The sequence below is a fragment of the Schistocerca nitens genome, chromosome 2, assembly GCF_023898315.1.
Source record: "Schistocerca nitens isolate TAMUIC-IGC-003100 chromosome 2, iqSchNite1.1, whole genome shotgun sequence".
NCBI classification, from domain to species: domain Eukaryota; kingdom Metazoa; phylum Arthropoda; class Insecta; order Orthoptera; family Acrididae; genus Schistocerca; species Schistocerca nitens.
The window spans coordinates 460873452-460896889 of NC_064615.1; the positions used below are offsets into that span (position 1 = coordinate 460873452).

Sequence of the window (23438 nt, forward strand, 5' to 3'; positions counted from 1 at the left end):
GACAATTTCCGCCTTATGCCTTGTGTCGCCGACACTAGTCTCACAAGGGTAGCCGAATGATGCATGTAAAAATTTCGATTACTAGTCCAATACTTACATATGTGACAACTCCATGTCCTTTGAGGAACATGTTGCGAAGCGTCCGGTCGGGTACGAGTATAGCACAATTGTTGGTATGGCCATTGTCTGCAGCAAGTGTACATGGTGCCCAAGAAATGTTGCGACAGACTTCGAGAGGTTGTAGCGGGTATCTTCACGAAGAAATCAATGCCGCGCAGACAGGTCTTGTCTGTTATGAATGTGACGGCCTGTTGCTTCTGTGTGTGATGGTTTCGGACATGGGTTTCCATCCACAGTTTTTTTTTCTCCTGTAACCCTCGAAAATCTCAAATGTTTTTTCGGTATACAGCGTAAAAATAAGCTGCAGGTGGAAAATTACAAACGAAGTTGCAAGACGTTCCGCCTACGGTCCATCAGCGTAGAACGTCGCGCTTGCTGCCGGAGTGGTGGCGCAGTGGCAGGCGCCGGACCCTGTAGCATCAACGCCCTGCAGTGTGCCGCTGGCTGACGTTGCCGGACACGGGTTCCTATCCTGTATTTGTTCCTTAATACAGTGTTTACAGCTCCTCGAAGTTTTTGCCAGCATTCTGCGACACCCTGTGTACGAGTGGTAAGTTATTTGCCAATAGGTCGTTTCCTTTGAGGAAAATCATAACGTTCGAACATGGTATAGCTTACAAAATCCTACAGCAAATCGACGTCAGTGATACAGGATGTAGTTTATCGCATTAGTGATATTCCCTTTCTTGAGTATTGGTGTCGCCTGTGCAGCTTTTCACTCTTAGGTACGGATGTTTCGTCAAGCAAGCGATTGTATAATATGACTGCTAAGTATTGTAATAGCATACTCTGAAAGAGGCCTACCTGGTACACAATCTGAACCCGAAGACTTGTCTTTATTAAGGGACTCGAGCTACCTCACTATAATGAGGATATCTATCTCTAAGTTAGTCATGTTGGTAGCTGTTCAGGATTCAAATTCTGCAATCATTTCCGAATGGAATGAAAGTTTAATCACTCGATACCCATTACGTGTTTGCCAATTGCACAACGCGTTTTGTGGTGTATTACATTCCGTTACCATCAATGTATTATTGTTTTTTCTTTGTTTCTTCCGTTCCATTTTTTTACACCTGTTGCAAGACATTAAAAGAAAAATGATGAAATCTGTTACTACGTAAAAAATTAAGATAATTTAATACAGTTATCCATATCTGTAACGTTGGTTTGCATGTGTTTGTAATGATACAGGGTATTCAAAACGTCTCTCCGCAGTGCCGTATGATTGTTAGCCGCGCGTGCCGTTTGACTGTTCGCCTGCGTGGGTTACTTCCCTTCAAGTGGACTCTCCCAACATTCCACAGTTTCGTTTATCTCAGCCAGCGTCAGTAGTATCGTTGGTGTTTGTCGTTACGTGTTGACGTGAACGTTTGTTTAGTTCCTCTGTTCATTTGTTTCGTTTTTGTCACTGTTAAAATGCTAACAATTGAAGAACGTGTGTTTTTAGTCGAACAAGTGTTCAAAGCTGGCGGTAAATACACGGTTTCAATTCGTCAAATATTTAATTCAGTTTTCCCGGAGGCGACACTCCCACATTGCGATACTGTGCGAGATTTGATTAACAAATTTCAAAGTGACAGATGCACCGAGAAGTGGTCTTCCTAGTGTTTTGTTTGAGGATAAACTACTTGATTTCCGATAAAATGTCCATGAATCCGAACAAGTCAGTAAGAAACCTCGCCCAGGAAATCGATGTTAGTGTCGGAACGGCCCACACAGCTGTAAGGGAAAAATTACAACTTTTCCCATACAAATTGACAGTCGTGCAATAACTATAAAATACTCATCATGGCAAGAGACTGCATTATTCTCAATGGTTCAAAAATCTCGTTCAACAAAATGGAAGGGATAATGTTAATGAAAAGTTTTTCACTGATGAGGCATGGTTTCATTTATCCGGGTGCATGAACTCTCAAAATTCTCGTATGTGGAGTACTGCAAATCCATTGTGTATTCATGAGGAACCACTTCATTCTGTGAAAACTGGAGTTTGGATTACATTTTCTAGACGTCGGATTGTCCCATATTTTTCAACGAAACAATAAACGCACAATGATACTGCAGTGATATTCTGTACCTATTCATAGGAGAACTTGTGTTAAGTGAAATACTGAACGGTTATTTTCAACAAGATGATACAACCACGCATACAGCTCGCGTTTTAATGTCACTGCTTCCTGATGTTTCTGGTGATCGCATAATTTCACAGGTACTTTGGCCCCCACGATCGCCTGACCTAACACCACCTGACGTTTTCTTCTGGGGTGCAGCGAAAGCAACTGTCTATAAAAACCGTCCAAAACACATCGATGAATTGAAAGCTGCAATATCCACTTTCACTGCTTCTGTTACAGAAGAAATGTTACAGCTTGTGTCTGGAAACATGATTAAACGAATTGAATTGTGTATTCAACAAAGGGGGGACACATTCAACAATAATGTGAAAATTTTTAAGTAAAAATGAATATTCAATAGATCAATAACTTGTATGTGACTGAGTTTCATTTCGGTGTATTCATTGCGGCATACGGCACGCGCGGCTAACAATCATGCGGCACTGCGGAGAGATTTTTTGAACATCCAGTACTACCGTATCATTCAGGAATACAAGAGTATGAGATAGGGCCCTGCATATATGCAGATGGCGGTAGAATCGTGTCCTAAAGGTATAAAGGTGCCATTTGTATTGATGTTATTCATGTGAAAAGGTTTCGGACGTGATTATGGCCGCACGACAGGAATTAAAATATTTTGGAACCGGAATGGTAGTTTGAGATAACCGCATGGGACATTCCATTTCGGAAGTCGTTAGGGAATGCAATATTGTGAAATCCCCAGTGTGAAGAGTGTGCCGATAGTATCAAATTTCTGGCATTACCTCTCACCACGGCCAAAACAGTGGCCGACGGCCTTCATTAAACGACTTTGAGTAGCGGCGTTCGCGTGGAGTTGTCTGTGCTAACAGACAACACGGCGTGAAATAACTGCAAAAATCAATGTACGACGTATGACGAATGTATCCGTCAGGATAGTGCGGCATAATTTGCGTTAATGGGCTACGGTAGTAGACGACCGATGCGAGTGCCTTCGTTAGCAGCACGATGTCGTCTACAGCGCCTCTTATGGGCCCGAGACCGTAGCGGTTGGACACCAGACGACTGGAAGACCGTGGCCTGGTCAAATGAGTTCGAAGATCAGTTGGGAAGAGCTGATAGTAGGTTTCGAGTGTGGCGCTTATCCCAAGAAGCAATGGGCCCAGGTTGTCAACAAGGTACTGTGCAAGCTGCTGGTGGCTCCATAATAATGTAGTCTGTGTTTACATGGAGTGAACTGGGTCCTCTTGTCCAACTGAATCAGTCATTGAATAGAAATGGTATGTTCAGCTACTTGGAGACCATTTTCAGCCATTCATGGACTTCATGTTCCCAAACAATGATGCACCATATCATCGGGCCACAGTTGTTCGCGACTGGTTCGAGGAACGTTCTGGACAATTCGAGGGAATGGTTTGGCCAACTAGGTCGCTCGACGTGAATCCCATCGAACATTTATGGGAGATAATGGAGAGGTCACTTCGCGGACAACATCCTGCACCGGAAATACTTTCGCAATTATAGACGGCTATAGAAGCAGCAGGGCTCAGTTTTCTGTAGGGAATTCCTGCAACGATTTGTTGATTCCTTGCGACGTCGAGTTGCTGGACTACACCGGGAAAAAGGAGGTCCAATCCGGGTATACCATGACTTTTGTCACCTGAATGTATCTTTTGTGAATTCTGCGTGACAACTGAAAGCACCGACTGCAGTGATGGTTCTGGGAGGCGGCAGTGCGTTGTTTGGGATTTCCTGCAGGTCGCTGTGGTGTGACTTGAATTTTGACTGCAAATTAGTGCCGAGTCGTGAGTAAGCGCACGCGCGGTCGCCAGTCTCGGTCCACGTGTCGCGCAATTTCTCGCGCGACCGCGGCGCCGTCCGCGTCCGCTAATTGCCTGCCTGCCTACTGGCCGCGACGGTAAACGTAAATAAATGGCGGCGCTCGTGTCGGCGCATTAAGCGTGCCGTGCAGCAGCAGCGGCGGCGGTGGCGGCGCCGGTGACGCGGGCTTTTTTGTGCGCCCGCGGGCGGCGTGGGAAGCGCGCGATTAGGCCGGCCGCGCTGCCGCTGGCTGCCGGCGGCGGCGGTTCGCGGAACTGCGGCCAGCGCCGGCGTGCCGCGGCGGGGCTTTCGCGGTCGGCATGTGGCTGAGACACGTCTGAAGACTCGGCTAGAAGTGCACCAGGCACTGGCTACCGAGGTGCTAATGTAAATGTCGCTCCGACTGCATACAGTCCCGATTGATAAACATGGCTCTATCCAGTATCTGTGAAGCTCGAACTGTTCTCTTGCAAAGAGTAACCATATACTAAGAGGCGACTGCGCTGAATTGGCTCATCACTTCCGAAGTTCATTAGAATTTCAAACAGAACGGCGTATTTTAGTCAACAGTGTCGAAAGCTCTCTCTACATATAAACACGCTGAGTCACGTTAAGACGTAACACCCCTATTATTTCGTGAACCGTTCCAGATATCGAAACGAGGTTTTCGTCAAATGATAGTACGCTAAGGTGCTTGTAATTTGGTACGTTATAAGGAATCTTAAGTCTTGTATCGACCTAGACACTGAAGCAAGAATGCCTTTGTAAATAAAAAGATACACAGGGTGTATTGAAAAGAATCATCCGATTTGGCACGACTATATTTCTGAAACTAATAAACATATACAATCCGTACTGTTTTTTGATGAACGGGAAACTGAAAAACATTATTTCATACCTTTTTATAGGTGTTCACTATGCCCCTCTAGAGATGCACGACATATGTCAGTGCGGTATTCAAATTGTTCAAATGGCTCTGAGCACTATGGGACTTAACTTCTGAGGTCATCACTCCCCTAGAACTTAGAACTACTTAAACCTAACTAACCTAAGGACATCACACACATCCATGCCTGAGGCAGGTTTCGAATCTGCGACCGTAGCGGTCGCGCGGGTCCAGACTGTAGCGCCTAGAACCGCTCGGCCACCTCGGCCGGCTTCAAATTGTTCCCACACTGCAGCGAGCATGTCTTGAGTTACAGCTTCCACAGCTGCTGTTATGCTATGCCTCAGTTCATTCATTTTTGTTGGTAACAGATGCACAAAGACAGAGTATTTTATAAATCCCCAGAAGAAATAATCACATAAAGTCATGTCCGGTGACCTTGGAGACCAGTAATGTAAGGGTGAATCATTTGGTCTATTGCGACGGATCCATCGTTCAGTAAGCCCTTGAGTTACAAATTTCCGCGCTTCGAGATATGTGCTTTCTGTAACAGTGTTCTCAGCAAAGAAAAATTGACCATACACCTTTTCCCCTGAAACTGCACAAAATACATTAAATTTTGGAGAGTCGTTCTCATGTTGTACAACTTCATGTGGTTCTTCCGTACCCCGTATTCTCGCATTATGGAGTTCACCTTTCCATTTAAATGGAATGTTGCCTTGTCACGAAACACAAAGCGCGGAAGAAAACTGTCTTCCTCCATCTTGCCAAGAACGAAATTACAGAACTTTACATTTTGTTGTTTGTCACCTTCACGAAGAGTTTGCAGTAGCTGAATTTTGTATGGTTTCATGTGTAAACGTCGATGCAGCATACATCAGAGGGATATTGGGGCGTGTTACGCTGTCGAGCTGCTCATGAAACTATGGTGGATGCGTTCGACGTCTGTGTCAACACTCGGGGACGGCTCAGCGATTTGCCTTTACACAAACAATCTGTTTCTCGGAATTGTTCATGGCATTGTCTAATGCTCTGTGGTGTAGGAGGATCCAGACTTTTGTGTTAGCAGAAGAGCCAACACCCTGTTACGAGTGGAGGCCGAAATGCACGCGTTTTAGCTCACGCAGGCTGGCGTGAGGAGGGAAGAACTATACTGACATTAGGTCAGGAACATGACAAGGAACGAGAATTCAGAAAGCGGACGTAATTAGTTTGATACTTAATTTTAATCCATTAATGTTGAACGTCGCTCTTGACGGTACATGATTCACAGTATTATCTGTTCAGAATACATTCTTAAAGATAGTAATTATAGTAACTGAATATGGCGCCTTGCTAGGTCGTAGCATATGACGTAGCTGAAGGCTATGCTAAACTGTCGTCTCTGCAAATGAGAACGTATGTAGACGGTGAACCATCGCTAGCATAGTCGGCTGTACAACTGGGGCGAGTGCTAGGGAGTCTCTCTAGCCTAGACCTGCCGTGTGGCGGCGCTCGGTCTGCAATCACTAATAGTGGCGACACGCGGGTCCGACGTATACTAGCGGACCGCGGCCGATTTAAAGGCTGCCACCTAGCAAGTGTGGTGTCTGGCGGTGACACCTCACACACCATACCTAGTGCGAAAGTCACGCTGAACAGTTATTACTTACCCGCAGTGCTCAATACGTAGAACACAAAACGCTTTCTGTTTTCCCGACACCATTTTTACTAGAACTGAAGTGAGCACACACTGCTGCTACTTAGCGGGAACCATGTAAAACTCGAGAGTTTGCTCTTTCCAATAGTGCGTTTTTCACGAACATATCTCAGATAACATAGTAGTTATGATTTTTTTTAAAAATGGGATGATTCTTTTTGATACACCCTGTATTTTAACGACGTCCGAAAGCTCTTGAAAAGACGAGTAGAGTGACATTATGATTGTTAATCATGAGGTTCAAACTCTTCGCAAAGGAATCCCAGAAATGTACTAACATTGGAAACGAATGTGCCCAGAGTCAGCAATTGCGTTGTAAACACAAAGCAGAGATCCCATGCGAGAGTCAGTTGCTGTATGCAGCAAGACGGACCTACGATACAAAGATAAAATCTGATTTCCTATGCGACTTAGATACAGGGCCCATTATGATTTTTATGTATGCAACTACGTCATTTGCCGGCCGAAGTGGCCGTGCGGTTAAAGGCGCTGCAGTCTGGAACCGCAAGACCGCTACGGTCGCAGGTTCGAATCCTGCCTCGGGCATGGATGTTTGTGATGTCCTTAGGTTAGTTAGGTTTAACTAGTTCTAAGTTCTAGGGGACTAATGACCTCAGCAGTTGAGTCCCATAGTGCTCAGAGCCATTTGAACCATTTGAACTACGTCATTTGCTAGTTTCTGGGGCATCAGATAGGGTTTAGGAAAACTATTTCAAATTTTTGTACGCTCCGAAACAGATAAGCCGATCAGTCACCCTTGATAATGGTAAACAGTCCTATTCATGTAAAAAAAGAAACCAATGCATTAACTTTCTTAGATTTGGAAAAAATAAAACAAAAGTATGACCTGACTTGTCTTTTCCTGCAGACCCTTGAATGTTTCTTTTACCACCTGCTGTCGGACAATGTATCTATAAATAGTGATCGAAATTGTAATTAGACGGAATATTCTTTAAATAAACTGAACCGTTTGCCCAGGATGGCTGACAACACGTCAACCAGAAAATAAAAACTTTGCTTACCGATACGTAGTTTTACGCTTTACTTAAGGGTGTGCTCGAATTGTGTACCATCGGCTGCAAGCCACATTTGCAATCGCCGCTGGAGAGATAGATGAAAAGATGAAAGTACATTGCATAATATGATTTTGCATTCTGGGGCGATTCGACGGCGCATATCGCCTCTAGTAGTTGGGGCTTCATGACGGAATGCATCTTTCAACGATCACTATAGAGAGAAATCATGAGAGGAGTCAAATCAGGTGTCCTGGCCAGCCGTTGTACTGCAGCATTCCGTCCCATCCAACGGTCGGGAAACTTTTCATGCAGTATTCGTGTTGCAACAAGGGAAGGAAGCGCTAGGCACATACAGTACCGCTTCAGAAGAACCGATGGTATGTTTGCAAGAATATGCGCATAGGTACTTGCATTTAACATCCCTGGGATGAAGTAAGGTCCCACAACGTAATTTCATAGGACTCCGCACCATAATTTCACGCTTCACGGGGTCATTTTGTTATATCTAACGAAGCCGGCGTGCATTTTCAGCGTCCCTACTGCATGTTAGGTAAATTTACATCACCGCGGTTCGTAAGCGTCACTTCGTCGCTTAAGAGCGCACGATGGAAAACCGTACTGTCGTCTTCCAAACGTTGCAAAGCAAACCCAGAAAATTTTGTACGACTTTAGAAATCACGCCCTCCGTGTGCCTGATGTAGTGACATATGATAAGGGTGGAATTAATGTAGATGCAAGATTCGAGTGGCACTCCTCTGGCTGATCCCACACTCCTTGGCAGTACGTCTCGTCTCCCATTCGCCGTACAAAAGTAGCGTCGCTAACTTCTCCTCATTGGTGTATATGTCTGCATTTAAGGAATGTTGAAATGAAGACTACCAGCCGACAGAAGACACAGTTCCTTTTAGTTCTGCAGTGGACACAAGTAAACTGTCGAAACGCTTGATACAGAGACGTAGGCTGGAATGAGTGTGTTTAGAACGCAATAGCTGATTCCGGCCGACTTGCCATTCAATTTTAGAATATTCCGAGGATTCTTCTGCGAAGAGTTTCAACCTCAACACGAACAAGCATTATATCACTGTACTCGGTTTTTCAAACGCTCTCGGATGCCTAAAGAAAAAGTCATTCTATTCAAAAATATCGTGCTTGCTTCAGTATCTCGATCAATATAAGAGTTCAGATTCTTTATTGCATACCAAAGTACATGCCTCTTAGCGTACTATCAGCTGTCACAAACTTGGTTTCGTTACCTGGAACCGTTCGAGACATAAAAGCAGTGTTATTTGACTCACCTTGTAGATGCCACAAACGTACATATGTATTTATTTAACCCATCTTCTAAGATCAGTGGTAGGATCCGTGAGTTATTGCGATTCTTACTACAGTTACTTGAGAATTCGTTGAGGCATCTGCACGTCAAATTGACCGTCGAGCATAGTTTCTTCGCGAAAGCGACCGAATGATTTACAGGACTAAAACTTACGTCAGTTAATACGAAAGAACAACGAAATTAAGTCTTTCGTGTGAAAGCCAGAATTGTGGTTTCCAATTCGAATGGTTGTATACCCGTTTATGAGTGCTGATCTGTGTTTAGGAAAGTAAAGTCAAGAATACTGAAATTTAACTTACAGTAGAGACGGGATTCCAGTTGCCTTAATTCCAGTGGAAGAATGGAGTAAATATTATGGGAATCTATTTACTGAAAACCTCCCAGAATTCTTTGTAAAAAATGACCATGAGTTGTCAATCTTTGACGTATCTTATGAAGAAAACGAAATAATTACGAGTGTAGAAGTCAAAAACAGCTTATCACAGTGAAGAATGGACGAGCTGCAGGTTCGAATGATTTGTCCGTCAAACTGTTCGTAAGTGGACCAGAGAAACCTGTGAAATCAATGGCTGATGTATTCAGTTACTTGCTGAGGAAGGAACAAATACCAGAGGAATGGAAACAACATACATATCCAACACACACAAAAAGACAACAGGAAAAAATATTCAAATTTTATAGCAGTAAACGTAACAAATTCAGTCTCCGTATTATATAGGGAAAGCTATAAAGGCGAGAAATGAATCACAGATTGTGGACGAAAAAGAACAAAACTCTTTCCATTCCCGTCAATATATCCATTGTCTTGCCCATCGTGCGTTCGACCATCAAGCCGACGACATTACAAGGTTGTGTGACAGTCCAGTCAGGTGAGACTCTAAAATACCACACTCATCGCAACGATAAGCCCACTCCCTCTCCTGACAAATGGGAACCGTCGAGGATTGCTGAGAGTCGTCGTAAAAAAAGTCGCATTATGTCAACGGAAGGGTCCGCCTGTTTAGCTGGGTGGTAAGTGCTTGCGTCCCATGCAGCAGGCCCGGTTAGATTCCCGACCGGGTTTGAGATTTTCTCCGTCTGTGGACTGGGTGTTGTGTTGTCCTCATCATCATCTCATCGTGATTGGCGCGCAAGTCGCCCAATGTGACGTCACATGAAATAAGTCTGGCAACAAGCCGGCTGAACTTCCCCGCCTCCCGACCATGAATGCCATACGATCATTTCATTTGAACGAAAGGAATCACCAGTGATTCCCAAAGTGCAACCAGCAGTCGAGTTAGCATAATGACTGTGCGTAGGAAGTTAAAAACAGTGGGGTAAAATGGTGGTGCAGCTGCTCATAAGACACACATTTGTGTAATCAGTGCTAGTTGGTGGGTGCGGTCTAAGGAGTTACGGCACTGGCGTGATTTGAAATGATTAATTATACTAGAACCCGTGGTAGTCCGATGCAAGGTTCTGGCTTTGGCGAATGTCTGGAGAACTTTACCTGGAATCATGATTAACGCCGACAGTAAAGTACAGAGAAGGCGGTGTTAAGGCTTCGGAGTGTTTTTAGTGGTTACGGTGTGGTCCCCTTGTTGCGCATTAGAAAACGCTAAATGAGGAATGATATGAATACATTGTACAGCATTGTGTGTGGCGTACAGTAGAGGAACATTTCGGAGACGATGACTGTATCAGCATAACAATGGCAATGTCATAAAGCAGCAACTGTGAGGCACTGGTTTGTGGACAATAACATTCCTGAAATGGACTGGCCTGCCCCGAAACCCGATCCCAACTCAGTGGAACACCTTTGGAAGCAGTCAGAACTTCGACTGCGCTCTTCACCTCATTGTCCGGCACCACCACCTTCCCTGGTTTCAGCTCTTGAGGAAAACTGGGCTGCCACTCCCCCTCAGACATTGAGATGTCTCTTGAAAGGGTCGTCAGCGGCTTTCGTCATAAAAACAGGGGTGGAGACACCCCAGACCAGTATATCTCCTAAAAGGTCTCTGGATATTTTTGATCAGATAGTATAATTGCAACAGAAATTCTGAAACAACAATAAATACTCCGATACTCGGGCAATAAAGGAACATAGACAATATTTCTTCCGACACAGTAAAGAATACGCCAAAATTAATTAGAGGGAACCTGTATCCCAAAATTCACAGCTTGATGTATTCAAGGTGTGTCATAATTCATAGCGAAAACTGACGTGGTTGCAAAAATATGCTAATAGAAACGAAACCTTTCCAGTAAATAAGGGTCCGCACATGAGCTGTTTATGAGGTAGTGCCGAATGTGTGCTTACAGTCGGCCACTTACTTCAGTATAAAGCATTGCCAGAGTTATTAAAAAGATATCTGAAGTGTAATCTTTTTTATTCATTAAGTTCCCATCAAATTTCACTGATTAAATATGGTTCGGGAATGTGGTTGATCCGAAGGTCCACAGGCACTTTTTACAGCTGACGGACGTAATGCGACATCCAACACGGCAATGTGACCCAAGATAGGCATGTCGAGCAGCGTCCTTAACTTCCTTCCAAGATCACCTGACATCAGTCCTTTGAATTCTGCTGTCAGGAGTCATCACAGAAGCGAAGTGGGCAGCATTCCCGTATTGGCGTTTGAAAAACTGGAGCAGTCTAGTCTAGTTTTCAGTAAGTTACGAAGATGTTTGGAAGGATTCGTAACTCGCAACCGAGTCTAGTGCGGTGTTGTACCCAAATGCGAGGACGACATGTGCAGTGAACCAGACACCCTGGTGCACAGTATTCTGCGTCGAAATTGTAAATTCATACTCAGCACCGAAACATTTCACCTCAACGACAGTCATGGCACCATGCTTGCAAGAAAACCGCCACCACATTGGTAGTTGCCCACACGACGCACTCTATATACCACCTGCGATAGACTCAGAAATTACAATTTCCAACGTATCTACGAGACTAACTTGAGCAAATAAGTAACATACCAAAATGTGGAGATCGTTTAAAGAATTTTTAAATCTTTGCGTTATACACGTCATCTAAAGGAACCGTAGGGAATATCTGCAACCAGGGTGGCCAATAAACTGTTTAGCAACAAAAACAAACCGGCGATCTCCTGTCCACATTAAGGCGCAGCAGCAGCCGGACGGAGAGGCATCCCTGAACACGGAGTCGACCTCCCAATAACATCTACCCACAAACAACTGTGTCAATTGTCGAGTCATTTACAATACACAGTGTTGAATTAACAATGTAAGTTTATAAGATAGTAAAAGTTGACTATAATACCCAAATACAAAGTGAATACTAACACGTAACGTGATCAAGAAGTATTGTTTTGCTGTTAAGGTATGCGATGAGTGAAATTTGAGCCCAGCTAGACGGGAATTTTCCTTCTACTATAGTATGTTTTCAATCGTGTTAGGTATATGGGATATAGGAAGCGATATAAGAAGCAGCGGTCAATCTTTAATGCGTACTGTTTGGTGTACTTCGCTTCATACGGAATTTGAAGGGCAAGGTATTCCAGGTGAGAGCCTCAGCAGTTCTTCCTGTTTCCAGTTAACTACGGTTAACTTCTCTCGTGGCGTGTGTGAAATGTTTAGGAACTGGAGTTTTGGCAGTTGGGATCCTTACTAGGACGGAAATGGCCATCGGTCTCGTTGTTGGAGGCACTAGCGGCAGATTCATGGTGGTTCTGTAACAACGTCAACGAGAGTAGAGCATTGCCGCACACCTTTGTGAATGCGATGGTCTAGATGGTTATCGATTCTTGCACACACACACGAGTATGATCGCTGCTGTAATGCCACATACGACTGAGCACCATTGAACAGGTGAAGTTTGAAGTAAAGCCGGTACTTGCCGAAGTTGAACGTTCATTAATGAAGTGAGGCAACTATAAGCCATATGACTAAACAGTAGGTTGCTGAAGAATAGACCAAAGCCAGCATGAATAATACTAGGTTTCAAGGATTTTACAACATAAATCTGCAACATTATAAAGCTTGACATGATCAGGAATGTCGGGTTTTCGATATAACCCTTATTTGTCTAGATCGACGGTTTATAAAGTTAGATGGCCGGTTTCGACTGTGCTAGCGGTCATCTTCATGTCATAAAATGTTTCAGTACTTGATTGCACGACATGTAAAATGTTACAAACTGTAACGATATTTTATGATCTGAGGACGATTGCTGGCACAATCGAAACAGGTCATATTATTTTATAAACTCGTGGTTCATACAAATAAAGATCATACATATCAGCAAACCTTTAATTTCTCACGGTAGTGAGCCGTTCCTCTCCAGCCGCAGCCGGCCACGGTAGCCTGCAGAAGCAGCAGCGTGTCGCGCGATAAGATCGCGTGTTCCGTCCGCCTGCAGGCAGGCAACCCGCGGAACGCGGCTCGCAGGTGTCTGGAGTGTCGCAACGGGCGCGTCCCTCTGCGGCACGGCAGTGAGTAATGGCGAGCTCGGAGTACGGCCCACTGGCAGTAAGTGTCACAGCAGCCCGGCACACCCCGCCAGGCCTGTCACGCTGCTCCGTTATCTCCTGTGCGAGGCTGCGAGCTGACGCTGTTAGAGCTTCTGCTAACCAACTGTCCGCATCCGCCTACCTAGCACTACACCCAACGCCGCCGGCCGCTGTGGGCGAGCGGTTCTAGGCGCTTTAGTCCGGAACCGCGCTGCTGCTAGGGTCGCAGGTTCGAAACCTGCCTCGGGCATGGATGTGTGTGATGTTCTTAGGTTAGTTAGGTTTAAGTAGTTCTAAGTCTAGGGGACTGATGACCTCAGATATTAAGTCCCATAGTGCTTAGAGCCATTTGAACCATCTGAACACCCAACGCCACAGTCTAGGCAACGATCCCTCCCAAACCTCTTCAATGAGTTTACCTCCTTGCTTAGCCACTGGCTCCTTAGAATCGAAACTGTTAACGCGTTGATAACACTTAACAGTCTACGAAATAACTCCAGCAGACTTAAACTACTGGAGAACACATCCACAACAGCCCTGTCCGACGTATGCAAAGTTTGGACCTGTACACTCCCCTAAATTATACCACACACACAGACTACAGCTACATGATTACTCTACAATTCACATATAAGTGTTTGACAGCTGGTTCATAGAACAGCTATCAGGCTACTTCTCGACAGTTTCACACTCGAATAACACATGGCAAAACTGAACACTTAAACATTCCCGTGCGAGCTCGATTTCTGTTATTTTACAACGACGATAATTTCTTTCTGTGCAGATGGGAGTCATTTAAACATTTTGGCATTCGGACTGGAATATTAGTAACTTGAATTTCCTGGAAAAATCTCGCAGCAGCGAAAAACACATTTATTTTAACGATGACCGCCCCACGTTTCTTATCACATTCTTGACTTTCTTTCCACTGATTCGCGATAGTACGAAATGGTCTGACAATCTATACTTCTTCGATGTCCTCTGTTAACCGTGTCTGCTAAGTATCCCCTGCTGTGTAGCAATATTCAAGAAGAGGACGTCCAAGCGTAGTGTAGGAAGTCTCTGTAGCAGATCTATTGTATCTTTGAAGAGTTCGGCCAATGAAACGCAATCATTAGTTCTACTTACCCACAATATTTTCTACATGGTGGCTCAAGTTTAAGGTGTTCGTAATTGTAATCTCAAGGCATTTAACTGAACCGGCAACATTTCAACTAGCGTGATTAACAGATTATTTTAGTTCTTATGTGGAGGAACTCATACTTTTTATTTTTTGGAATCAATTGCTACTTTTCGTACTGTACAGGTATCTTGTCTAAATTATTTTGCATTAGCTTTGATCTTCTTATTTTACTAGACGGTAAACGACAGCATCATCTGCAAACAATCTATGAATGCACCTCAGATTGTCTCCTAAATCGCTTATATAGATTAAGAACAGCAGAAATCCTTTATCACTTGCTTGGGGAACGCCGGCCATCAATTCCATGTTGCTCGCTGATTATCCGTCAGTTGCTACATACTGTCACCTTTCTGAGAGGAAATCATGAATCCAGTCGCGCAAGTGAATCGATACGCCATAGGCACACAATCTGATTAGAAGTCTCCTGTGAGGAACGTTGAAAAAACTATTTTCTAAATCTACAAATATGTAATCTAGTTGAAGACCCCTGTCGGTAGAACTCATTACTTCGTCCGAATAAAGAGCTAGTTGTATTCCACAAGAAAGATATTTTCTGAATCCGTGCTGAGTGTTCTGGATCCCTCGCTGTCCCGGTGTGGCTTGCTGTATCTACCGGCTGGTGCCTGACGTGAAAACTGCAGCCGCCAACCAGGGACGGACCATCATCAACCAGCAAGCCTAAGAGCCGTCTACGGTGACTTGGTATCTGCTCTCTCAGGAAAGGAAAATAGACTGTTTTAGGAGGAATCTTTAATGGAAACATCGAGAAGCAATCTGCCACGTGTAGGATGTTACCGTTTATTTTCCTTCATTCATCAAGAGTGTAACTATTCATTTTCATGTTCGTTGCAGTTGACGAATTGTGGCAAAATGGAACACGAACCCGGATTTGCTGTTTGTCACGCTGTCTCCTTAATCTTCAAATGGTTCAAATGGCTCTGAGCACTATGCGACTCAACTTCCGAGGTCATCAGTCGCCTAGAACTTAGAACTAATTAAACCTAACTAACCTAAGGACATCACACACATCCATGCCCGAGGCAGGATTCGAACCTGCGACCGTAGCGGTCGCTCGGCACCAGACTGTAGCGCCTAGAACCGCACGGCCACTCCGGCCGGCTCCTTAATCTTCTAGGCAGCCTGAGGATGCCTCCAGGACTGATCCAGCGTCACTAACGTTTCAACCTATGATCTCTGAACACTACTGCCAGAGGTCCGCCGGCCGATGTGGCCGAGCGGTTCTAGGCGCTACAGTCTGGAACCGCTCGACCACTAAGGTCGCAGGTTCGAATCCTGCCTCGGGCATGGGTGTGTTTGATGACCTTAGGCTAATTAGGTTTAAGTAGTTCGAAGTTCTAGGGACTGATGGCCGCAGATGCTGAGTCCCATAGTGCTCAGAGCCAGAGGTCACCACACGGGTTGTTCGGAAATACCGTTTCTGCAGCAAGGGACTTGGTGGAAGACCAAGGGTTGGCCTGCCACATGGAGTCTCAGCACGCCAGCATTTTTAGTTGTTAAAATCTGTTCATTACATTGAATACTCAGTTTGTCTGAGCTGTTCGCAGTTATATTATTTCGTGCATCTTCATTGATTTGTTCTCTTCTTGTTATCTGTACTCTTTATCGTCCACGTTTCCCCCGAGGCTGAACTTCAGACAAATACAGTGAATTGTATATTCGTTGTAAACAAATTTTTTTTTTGCAGAAACTGTTTTCTTGCTGTTGCCAGTCTGCATTTTGTATGTTCTGTAGTTAAGTGAGCGCCAGTCAGTTCGAATAACAAAACTCTGTCGACTACATTTAGTGTCTCATTTCCTAAGTACTTGACAAGTGCACCTGATTCATTTTACTGCAGTTATTTTTCTGCCACGTGACGATAATAAATAACAAGATCTTCCTACGTTTGTAAAGTTTTCCGGGGTTAAATTAATGAATATTGCCACTGGCGTTCTTCAGTGCTACTGACGAATTTGTCTTCTAACTTACGAGGGCGTGCTGAAAAGTAATGCCTTAGAATTTTTAATATGAAAGCTATTAAAGCTTTTTAAATGAAAAAAAAAACGTTATAGACATTTTACATCTTTATTGTTCATGTCTACATATTTCTTCCTCAATACAGTAACCCTGATAACTTCCGGGCGGGAAGGAGCGCCTGGTCCCCGACACGAATCCAACCGGCGAATTTGTGTCGTGGTCCGGTGAACCGGCCAGTCTGTGGATGGTTTTTAGACGGTTTTCCATCTTCCTCGGCGAATGCGGGCTGGTTCCCCTTATTCCGCCTCAGTTACACTATGTCGGCGATTGCTGCGCAAACAAGTTCTCCACGTACGCGTACACCATCATTACTCTACCACGCAAACATAGGGGCTACACTCGTCTGATGTGAGACGTTCCCTGGGGGGTCCACCGGGGGCCGAACCGCACAATAACCCTGGGTTCGGTGTGGGGCGGCGGAGGGGTGAAGTGGACTGGATTGTGGTAGTCGTCGTGGGGTTGTGGACCACTGCGGCTGCGGCTCCGTCGTTTCTAGGCCCCAGGTTAACATAGAATACAATACAATACAACCCCAATGACGAACACATTTCTCCCAACGAGAGACTAGTTTGTTGATATTGTTGATACTGCCACTGTAGAACGTTTGATTTTGTTGACGGAGCCTCAGCATTTCTTGCACCACTTCGTCAAAGTGAGGTCCTCGAAGGTGTTCTCTAAGTTCTGGAAGCAGATCAAAATCAGATGGGGACAAGTCGGGACAGTACGGAGGAAGCTGGATGACTGAGAACTCGAGGTGTCGGACTGTTGCAGATGTCGCAGCGCTCGTGTGTGTTCTGGCGTTGTCATGCTGAGGGAGAGGCTGCTCCATGTATAGACAAACTCTTCGAATTCGAAGCTCGATTACGTCAGGCTGTTTCTCACGCACCGACATAGTTAGTTACACACAGCCATGTTACACGCTACAGTTCGGAACCCTCCAACGTCAGAGGGCTGCAAACACATAGACATGAAGAATAAAGATGTAGAATATTAATAACGTTTTTTAAAAAAAAGCTTTGAGAGTTTTTACATGAAAAAGTCGGAGGCATTACTTTTCAGCATGCCCTCGTATTTCGGACTGTTTACGATACACCTGTCCTGCAGATTGTAGCAGAGCCAAATAGCGTCTCTCTAAAACCATCGCTTTGTAACGTATCTTCAGATTTTACTCTACCTTGAGTGCGATCAAAATTATGAAGCACAACGAAACATATTATGATGCCTATCACAAAGTCGAGGAAGGCTTAAAAAGTTCCACAAAGCCGAAGAGAAATCCATCACTTATTGGATAATATTGAAAATGTATATTTAAAAGACGTCCTGATCTAGATAGATGCTAATTTAAAGGTAAAGTTGTTCCAGCAGGGGGACGCATCTCATTCTTGGAGAAATCGAATCTCTCATAGGTAGCCAACAGGAATTGCGTATTTGGGTTTTGTGGTTCCTAGCAAATTGTTGCGCGCTAGGTGGATCAAATGCTTTACACATAAATTCTCGTAACTGAGTAGGAACACCAACTATCCTTTGTGAATAATGCTATTTATTAAGAACGAAATGTGACATTGTCGGTTTCGAACCTACGGTTTCATCATCAGACTGCTGTTAACACTTATAATTATGTATAGTATATGTTGTACATTTTACGTAAACCGATTTTCGTTTTGACGAATGTTCCCTAGGGTGGCGGTGCCTTTAAACTAGAAATGATGTAAGATGTAATTGGAACTAACAATTAACTGAGACTGTGTCAATATCTTCTGACCTTAGAAAGTTGTTTACGTTGTTTTAATTTACCTATAATTTGAATTACAGTTAAGTACCTCCTTCACTTATAGCGCCTTTTTGTGTAGGTCACCATCAACTCATGGAAGTTTTGTCACAACGGAAATGAGCCAAAAGCACATGTACAGCATAAACTATATTGTGATTTTAAAAATTAACTGCCGTCTGATGATGAACCTGTCGCTTCGAAACCGGGGACTACACAAATTTTTCCTAAAAAAAAAAAAAATTGCTGGTTGATATTCCTACTTTGTTGTGGGAATGAACCTGTAAATATCAAATGTTTAGTTTCGAATTTCTCTTCGCGAAAGATAAGATATCGGAGCACAAAAAAAGGCGAATATGCTCCTATTCATTAAAAGGCAGCCTGAAAACCAAAGTTGAAATAACGCATTTTACACCTCGAGCCGGATTTTACGTGTACAAAACTACAACATCATGGGTTTCCCAGAACATTTCTGATAAAAACGGAGACACTGTGCAGCATATTTCTTCGTGCTACGTCGCTTTGTAAACTACGTTTAGCCCCACACCAGCTATTACTTGTACAAGTAGTGTAACTTTGAAACTCTGTATATCAGAAACTGATAAATTTTGAAGGTTGTTCGAGATTACAGCCCTTTCTTGTGCAGAGCTTTCTTGGAATCCGCGACTCGGTTTTCTTATAGGTTTTGTTATCCAAAAGCAATGTTTTTTCAGGTTTTTTGGAAACACCATGGACTAAATGATGCGTGCAAGAGCCCCTTAAGGCACGCCGTAGCTCACGTGTAAGGCAAAAAGAGCCAACCGATTTACTCTATTTGTCTAAGTTGGAGGAAATGTGTGATATTCCAACTTGGCCCCCGTATTTAAGGACAGTTACTGTAAGACGATCCTTCTGTTTGGTATACAAATGGTCTTTAGCCCAAGGGCTGTCCAAATCACTTGACCGCTAACTTTCTACCATCAATAGCACCGAATGTCCGTGTCTCGGAAGAACAGCGTTTTTTAGAGCGGTGTTTTGGAACATATTAGGTAGCGCTTGATGTTGCGTGAGTACCGTTTAAGACAGAAGAGTCGCAACTATACAGCCGAAAAAAAAAGAAAAGAAAAGAAAACATTAGTGCACCTGGAAAGACGGCGTCGATTTTGATCCGATGATGGAGTATGCCATCTGGGGATAGTAGTTGTACTGATAATGATTTCGACGTCGTCTGACAACAGATAGCGTAATGTCATAGCCACCAGAGCGCCACCTCTGCCTACCTTTTAATAGGGAATGCTCACAGCCAGAACGCTCAGTGTGGTGCAAACACGTGAAACAAGCAGGCAACCGTTCCACGGAGACGCACTCGTGCTTCCTACAGCCAACTGAGCGAGTTTGAAAGGGGGCAGACTGTGGCCTTCCGAGTGGCGAGATGGTACTTTCGGAGAATTGCCATACAAGCTGGACGTGCTGCATCAATTGTGCAGCGGTGCTAATATCGGCGATCACGTGAACATTCTCACATCCGTAGAAGAGGTTCTGGATGTCCGCGCAGCACAGACGCATGCCAGGATCGTCATATTGTAAGGGCAGCTGTGACGTATCGTATAGCTGCCACAGCACAAGTGAAACGGCTTGTGAGCCCAGACGTGTCAATACGAACTGTTGCGAACCGGCTGTTAGCAGTGCGTTTACAGGCACGCACACCTCTAGCCCATCTTCCACTCACGCCACAGCATCGACATGCAGGACTCGACTGCTACCGTCAGAGGATCACTTGCAAGATGGAAATGCGCGCCATGGTCTTCAGCGATGAAAGCAGACTCTACACGCAAGTGACGGCCGTCTGCGTATACGACGCAGTTCTGGCGACCGCTGTTTCTTAGAGTGCATTCGTCCAAGACACATTGGCCCCACTGTAGGCCTCATGGTCTGGGGTGCGGTAAGCTACAACTCTCGTTCACCTTTCGTGTCTCTGGACGGGACGCTAAGCAGCGCTCAATACTTGTAGAATGTTGTTAGACGCGTTGTTCTGCCGTTCTAGTAACAGGAAGATGATGCGTTGTCCCAATAGGTTAACGCTCGCCCACTCACTGCCCGTGAAACTCAACGAGCTATGCAAGACGTGCAGCGACTTCCCTAGCGAGCACGATATCCGGAATCGTCTCGAGAACTTGTGGGATATGGTGGGATGGGAAGTGACTCGGGCGACTCGTCAGCCAACAACTCTTACAGAACAACATGAACAGGTCGAACAGGCGTGGCATAACGTGTGCCAGGACAGTATTCGCCTTCTTTACGATCGACTGGATACCAGAGTCGGCATCTGCATCGCCGCTCTCGGAGGCTACATCACGTTTCAGCGTGAGTCGATATCTGGTACCTTAGGACCGCTTGTCCTACTGATCTGTAAATGTAACACCCGCCAACAATGCAAAAAGTTTTTGCTGAAAATACCATATTCTCATGTTTTTTAGGGTGGGAAATCCAAATATGATACTTAAAAAACTGCATCACCCACCATTCCTTTACATTTTACAGTTAAATTTTTTAAATTAAGCGATTTTTAAGGAATTTAACGGCTTTTATACAGTTAAAATAATTTAATAAGGAGGTGTAATAAATGTAGATGACGTTGGTAGCACTGCTGAAAAACATTTGCTGGCAAAAAGGTCGATTCTATTTCTCTGTTAACAGATGGTGTTTCGTTTACTGTCAACCTTACCTCACTTTCCCGTTTCCTGAACATGTGCTCAGTACAACGTCGAATCGTGGCTGTAAAAACTCTGCCGATTGTTTTTGTTATGTTTGTGGTGAATTTGTGATTAAAAAACACCAAAGAAACATTACAGATTTTGTGACAAGGGTTATCTATCATACTTCGGATTTAAACATGGTAATCAAGATAAATCTTGGGCGCCACATAAGATATGTTTGTATGTGTTGAAGATCTTAGAAAATTGCCAAAAAACAACAAAAAAGCCTTTATCTTTGCTGTTCCTATGATATGGAGGGAGCCAAGAAATCATTCTGATGATTGCTACTTTTGATGGGTTGACATTACTGGTCATAATTCGGAAACTAACCTTCCGTCCGCCATCCGACCAGTTGGGCGTTGTGTAGATTTGCCGGTTCCTGAACCACCAGATGATTTAAATTCTATTCAAGCAGAAGTATTTTCTGATGTACAATGTGATGAATTCCATTGTAATACAGAAAGTCTAGAGCCCAAATTTTTTACTCAGATCGAGCTTAACGACTTGTTTAGGGATCTGGGCTTAACGGAAGAAAAACCTGAATTGCTTGGCTCTAGATTAAAAGAAAAGAACTTATTGGCAGCTGGAACCAGCATATACATATGTAGAAAGAGAGAGCAACGATTTTTCAAGTTTTTTCAACAAGAATGTGATTTAGTGTCCGATGAATGAGTTTGGTATTGAATACAGAAAGGAAGACTGGAGGCTGTTTATTGATTCATCCTAAACTAGTTTAAGGGCTGTTTTATTACACAATGGTAACATGTATGCATCTATACCTGTTGTACATTCTGTACATATGAAAGAAATATATGAAAACCTAGAAATAGTGCTAAATAAAATAGGCTATTCTGCTCATGGTTGGATGATATGTGGTGATCTAAAAGTAACATGCATGCTCCATGGTCAGCAAGGTGTCTTTACCAAATTTCCATGTTTCTTTTGGGGATGGGACAGTAGGGCTACGGATCAACACTGGTGCAAAAAGAACTGGCCTGTGAGGGAGTCTACAAAACCTGGTGAGAAGAACATTCTACGCAAAAACCTTGTAGATCCGAAAAACGTACTCCTACCACTTCTACATATAAAGTTAAGCCTAATGAAACAGTTTGTAAAACCTTTGCCTAAAGATGGACCATGTTTTAAGTATCTCTGCCAAAAGTTTCCACACCTTTCAGAAGCTGAGCTAAAAGAAGGCGTCTTTGTCGGATCTGACTTTATAAAATTGATGTTTAATGTTAACTTTGAATGCACAATGACCTTAAATGAGAAAGAGGCATGTGTATCGTTCAAACAAGTCATTACAAAGTTCTTAGGACATGAAAATTACCCAGAATATATTTCTATCATAGCTACAATGTTAAAGAAGTTTAAAACTTTAGGATATTTGATGAGGCTGAAAGTTCACTTTTTGAGCAATCACCTTGATTACTACCCAGACAATATGTGGAAAGTTAGTGAGGAGCAAGGAGAGCGTTTTCACCAGGACATTAAAGTGATGGAAAAACGCTACCAAGGCCGCTGGAACAACAACATGATGGGGGACTACTGTTGGTCACTTCGCTGAGAAGTACAGTAAGCGATTCATCGTAGAAAAAGTTACACAAGAAGCTTCAAAGAAAAAAGAGAAAGAAAATACACTACAAGCCATTAAAATTGCTACACCACGAAGATGACGTACAACAGACACAATATTTAACCGACAGGAAGAAGATGCTGTGATATGCAAATGATGAGCTTTTCGGATCATTCACGCAAGGTCGGCGCCGGTGGCGTCACCTACAACGTGGCGACATGAGGAAAGTTTCCAACCGATTTCTCATACACAAACAGCAGTTGACCGGCGTTGCCTGGTGAAACGTTGTTGTGGTGCCTCGTGTAAGGAGGAGAAATGCGTACGTTTCCGACTTTGATAAGGGTCGGATTGTAGCCTATCGCGATTGCGGGTTATCGTATCGCGATATTGCTGCTCGCGTTGGTCGAGATCCAATGACTTAGCAGAATATGGAATCGGTGGGTTCAGGAGGGTAATACGGAATGCCGTGCTGGATCCCAAATGGGGTCGTATCACTAGCAGTCGAGATGACAGCCATCTTATCCGCACGAATGTAACGGATCGTGCAGCCACGTCTCGATCCCTGAGTCAACAGATAGGGACGATTGCAAGGCAACAACCATCTGCACGAACAGTTTGACGACGTTTGTAGCAGCATGGACTATCAGCTCGGAGACCATGGCTGTGGTTACCCTTGACGCTGCATCACAGACAGGAGTGCCTGCGATGGTGTACTCA

The 23438-nt window shown here is 44.1% G+C and overlaps 1 protein-coding gene across 1 annotated transcript in view; it reads left to right on the forward strand.

Annotated features, from left to right (window-relative positions):
- LOC126236351 (calpain-9-like) overlaps nt 1–23438 on the forward strand; it is a 1155357-nt gene that overhangs the window by 769964 nt on the left and 361955 nt on the right. The gene's annotated exons all lie outside the window — the stretch shown is intronic.